Source organism: Felis catus, chromosome A1 (genome assembly GCF_018350175.1).
Source record: "Felis catus isolate Fca126 chromosome A1, F.catus_Fca126_mat1.0, whole genome shotgun sequence".
Lineage (NCBI taxonomy): Eukaryota > Metazoa > Chordata > Mammalia > Carnivora > Felidae > Felis > Felis catus.
In genome coordinates, this window is record NC_058368.1 from 6,740,708 (window position 1) to 6,745,994 (window position 5,287).

At 52.7% G+C, this 5,287-nt stretch overlaps 1 long non-coding RNA gene across 1 annotated transcript; it reads right to left on the reverse strand.

Moving 5' to 3' along the window:
- Window positions 1-548: 548 nt before the first annotated feature.
- Window positions 549-2,878, reverse strand: LOC123382102. Its single transcript, XR_006589978.1, has 3 exons — window positions 2,720-2,878; window positions 2,162-2,300; window positions 549-1,071 (listed from the first exon to the last, which is right to left on the reverse strand). It is a non-coding gene; the product is annotated as an uncharacterized LOC123382102 (long non-coding RNA).
- Between the last annotated feature and the right edge of the window lie 2,409 nt (window positions 2,879-5,287).

Below are 5,287 nucleotides of genomic sequence, written 5' to 3' on the forward strand. Positions count from 1 at the left end.
ATGTGACTCTTCCAAAGGAGCGGCTTCGAGACTCTGGGAAATCCTGTTCAGTAAGGCAGCACATACATGTGCTGAGTGCCTACTGTGTGCGAGACACCGTACAAAGCCCAGTATCATCCGGGTGATCCGAGGCGGGTTCCGCTCTAGGGACGAAGCAGCAAAGCAGACGTGGTCCTCGCTCTGGGGGATCCTACATCCTCACGGAGGAGACAGAGGAGAAGTAAAGTAACAATCACGAAACAAGGTCATCTGAACCATGGCAAACGCCATAGAGGAGGTAAACCAAGAGGGGCGGCTCGGTCGGTTAAGCGTCCAACTTCAGCTCAGGTCACGATCTCGCGGTCCGTGAGTTCGAGCCCCGCGTCAGGCTCTGTGCTGACAGCTCGGAGCCTGGAACCTGCTTCGGATTCTGTGCCTCCTTCTCGCTCTCTCTGCCCCTCCCCCATTCTGTCCCTCTCTCTCTCTCTCTCTCTCTGTCTCAAAAATAAACACTTTAAAAAATCTTAAAAAAAAAAAAAGAAAGAAAGAAAGAAACCAAGAAACAGGATCAGCCTTGCCTGGTTGTGGAGGAGGGCTCCGAGTGCTGTGACACTCAATAGAGAGGCCTCTCTGAGTAGACAGTGTAGGCCGGTTCTGAATGACGAGAAAGGACCGATCCTGGGAAGACTGGGGGAAAGTCTCGGGCTGTGGGGTCAGCAAGTGCAAAGGCCCGGCGGTGGGAGGACGGAGCGGCGGCTACCAGTGCAGCTGCAAGGCAGAGAGCAAGCCAGACGAGCTCCAATACAAGCAGAGCCCAAGGCCAGGGAGACCCCGACAGGGGGCTCGCCTCGTATTCTTGATGTGATGGGAAACCACAGGAGGGTTCAAGCAACGAACTGACACCATCTGACTAGCTTTTTTGAAAAAATCCGTCCGGCTGCGGTACAGAGGCTCCAGGCATGGCCATGCTGTTGAGACTTGGCTGGGCTCCAGCCACCGCTCTTCAGTCATCGGACTGGTCGAGGTCACCGAACGGGTCCCTTGCGCCTCTGCTGTAGGGTCTTCACGTGTGAACTGCGGGGGTGAATCTGGCTGGGTCACAAGGGAGAGTTGATCTTATAAACTGGGGAACCCGGCCGGAAGAGCCTGGTGATTAATGCGGACCCCGTCACCTCTGCCCCTGTGGCTCGCCCAGAGTCGGGTAGACAGTGGGCGGGACGCTGGGGGGCAATGCTTCCCTCGGGCCCCTGTGTCCTCGATGGGGGTGACAAGAACCGCGGGCCCACCGGCACTGTTTACCCTAAGGGGCTCCCCTTCCTGGCCGATCTCATCAACCCCTTTACCAGTGGCCTTCACGCCCTTGCCCGCTGTCCCCTCCCCCCGGAACCCCAGCCCTAGGCCCGGCTGCCTCCTAGGCTGCTCGCAGGTGGCTGAGCTGTGCTGGAGGAAGCCCACAGACTCCGAAGGTCACAGTAAATCCACGGCTGCAGGCTCACCTGGCCCTCAGCCCTGCCCCTCCCCCCAGCCATCGTCGGTTTCTCAGAGCAGAGCAGGCGTCCTCCAGCAGAGGACGTGTGTCCTCCGACCACACAGACTGTCCTTCAGGTGTGGAAAAGCTCTCCAAGGCCAGAGCTGGCCCATGTGGCCCTCACGTGGGGCTCCCTCAGCCACGGCTGGCACGACGGGTGGTCCCGCCACTCAGGGAGCAAACAACTCAAATCGAGACTTACGTGTTCCCAAGTAGAATCTGAGGGCTCGGGGAAAGCACTTGGAGAGGTTGTTTGTCCTTCCGCGGGGACATTCTGTCTTCAGCAGACAGGGGCTCTTCCCCCCAACCTTGGGGTGTGGGGGTGGGGCCGGGGTAGGGGGTGGGGGGGTGGGGGGTTGGGGCAGGGCAGGGAACAGGAAGGTGGGAAATCAAAATTCACCTAGGAGCTTTCCAGCCAAAACTGCCTTCAGGCCACTGATTGTCAATATGAAATATTGTGAATACTACCTCTTTCAGAAATCTACATCCGAGAAAGGTCCGGGCCAGCACTTGCGATATCAATAACCCAGAAGGGGAGCCTCCTCTAGATGCTGAAGGGGCAAGGCTGACCTGAATGTTCTGAGTATGCCAGGAGCCTCTGTCCCAGAAGCTTCTTCCTCAAGACGAGCCCTTCCCTGGGCGCCCCTTACTTACCTCCGCCCCCTGGCCAACTCTCTCCCTGCGGGCCCGTCCAGTCGCCAACCTCAGGCCTCTGCCCGTGTCATTCCTCTCCCTTCTGTGTAGACCAGGGACGATATTTGCCCGCCAGACCACACACTGCACGTCCAACCACCTGGGCAGGGAGCGTGCAGAAAAGACAGACCTCAGTGCCAAGCCAGACCTGGGGTCCAATTCGGGTGTCTCCAGTGGCTAGCTTCGGACGTATCACGAAACGCTTCCAAGCATCAGTTTCATCATCTCTGAAATGGGTATAACCACTTCAGCCGCAGATCCTTGGCTGAACGTAACAGAAATCCATTTAAACTGACTTGAGGGGAAAAAATAAAAAAGTATTGAGGGGATTCGTGGAGGTGAGGGACGATCGAGGAGGGTGCCAATAATGGGCCATCACAGCACCTGGCACACGGTAAGTTTCAGTGACTATCAGCAGCGATTATTAATAATAGCTTGCACCCTATCCCAGTGTCTGTACCTGAAAAGCAAAGGTGATGAACAGAGATAGAGATTTTCTCACATTCATGAACTTGGTACCTGTTCTGTTAGCATCCTGAATAGTTCTACTTATTCCGTAGAATTTTCCAGGCCCGGTGAGGGACTTCTATCTCATTTGTGTCATTTTTTTCCAACCAGGTCTTAATTTCTTTCTTATACGCTCTGCAGCAGGGGCAGAAGACATCACGGCTGAGCTACAGAGAGAGGGGAGCTGGGTGGGGGGGAGGGAGGGTGTCCTCAAGCTCCACCCACTTCCTCCCCACCGGCCCCAGGAGACCAAGCCATGGGGTCGTGACGCTCCATCTACGTGAGGGGAGCCCAGAGGGCATGGTGACCTCCAGGACATGGCCCACGCCCCCCCCCACGTTTGCCATCCCTACGGGTTCCCGTAAGGGCTCGACAGACTTCCCAGATGTCCCCCGCTCTCTCTGCTCTGCGGGTGGTTGTTCTCCAGGGTTCTCAGGCTAGCGTGCCACAAAGCCAGCCGCCTCAACTGCAAAATATTCAATCAAGCACGATATGATCAGGCTCAGTCACACAGACAGACCCACTGCGTGGTGTTTAGTCAGAACCTTGGAATCTGCAAGAGCCAACTTGAAATCCAGACTCCGTCCTTAACTGGTTGAGTCGTGTGGCTGAGGGCCAATTGTGCACAATCCCTTTTTCCCCTCAATTTTTTTTATTATGGTAAAATACCTCTGACATAAAATTTACCACTTGAATTCTTTTTAAGGGCACAGTTCAGTGGCCTTATACACCACCCAGACATCCCCACCGTCCATCTCCAACCACCCACCGTCCTACTCTCTGTCTCTGTGAATCTGACTACTCTCAGTCCCTTCTTTAAATGGGACACGATTGGCCCAATCTTTACACGGTTGGCCCTTCCGTGCCTGGTTGAGTTTACTTCGCCTGACGTCTTCAAGGTTTATCCCTGTTGCAGCCTGTGCTGGAATTTCCTTCTCCTTGAAGACTGAATAATATTCCAGGGTGTGGCCCGCCACATTGGCTTCTTGGACACTTGGGTAGCTGGCACCTTCTAACTATTGCGAATAACGCTGCTGTGAACATGAGTGTGCAAATGTCTTCCGAGATCCTGCCCGATCTTTTTGATACATATCCAGAAGTGGAAATGCTGGATCTCATGGTAAGTCTCTATTTAATTGCGTGAGGAACTACCAAGTGATTTTCCACAGTGGCTGGAGTGCGTGCCCACCAACAGCGCACCGTGTTTCAACTTCTCCACATCTTCGTCTATATTTGCTACTTTCTCTTGTCGTTGTCACTGGTTTGTTTTTGTTTTTGTTTTTTAAGTCCCTTACATTCATTTTATTTATTTATTTTTTTAACGTTTATTTATTTTTGAGACAGAGAGAGACAGAGCTTGAATGGGGGAGGGGCAGAGACAGAGGGAGACACAGAATCAGAAGCAGGCTCCAGGCTCTGAGCTGTCAGCCCAGAGCCCGACGCGGGGCTCGAACTCACGGACCGCGAGATCGTGACCTGAGCTGAAGTCGGACGCTCAACCGACTGAGCCACCCAGGCGCCCCGGTTTGTTTTTGATAATAGCCACCCCTCCCAGGTATGAAGTGTTATCTCATTGTGGTTTTGATCTGCATTTGCTTACTGATTTGTGGTTTTGATCGTGCATCTTTTCATGTGCACAACAGCCCTTTGAACACCCTCCTTGGAGAGACGCGTCCACACAAGTCCTTTGTCCGTTTATGACCCGGGTTGTTCGGGTTTTGTTGTTGTATTTTGGTTGCATATATGTTCTGGACACTAGTCCCTTATCAGCTATGATTTGCAAATATTTTCTCCCATTTTATGGGTTGCCTTATGACTCCGTTGAGAGTGTCTTTCGATGCACACATTTTTTTTTTCATTTTCACAAAGTCCGATTTGTATGTTTCTTTACCTGTGGCTTTGGGGGTCGTGTCCAGGAACCCGTAACCAAATCCAGTGTCACAAAGCTTTTATCCTGTTTTCTTCTCAAGGTTTTATAGTTTTAGCTTTTATGTTTAGGTCCTTGATCCATTTTGAGTCAGTTTTCGTACATGGTGTTAGGTGAGGGCCCAGCTTCATTCTTCTGCAGGCGGCTGCGTTTGTTGAGAAGCTGGTCTTTTCTCCCACTGCGTGTCTCTTGGCTCCCTTGTCAAAAGTCATGTGACCAAAAATGCAAGCGTTTGTCTCTGGGCTCTCTATTCTATTGTATTTGTCGATATATCTACCTTTGGACGGTACCATAGTGTTTTCTTTACTGGAGCTTTGTAGTCCTCCAATTTTGTTCTTTTTCAAGATTGCTTCGGCTATATAGTATTTTTTTAATGTTTTTATTTATTTTAGAGACACAGAGGACAAGTAGGGGAGGGGCAGAGAGAGAGGGAGACACAGAATCGGAAGCAGGCTCCAGGCTCCGAGCCGTCAGCCCAGAGCCCGACGCGGGGCTCGAACTCACGGACCGCGAGATCATGACCTGAGCCGAAGTCGGACACTCAACCGACTGAGCCAGCCAGGCGCCCCTGGCTATCCAGTATTGAGAGTCCGAACTTCGCCACTTGTAAAATGGGGGTGATACTTACATCTGCCTCACGGGATCCCGTTTGT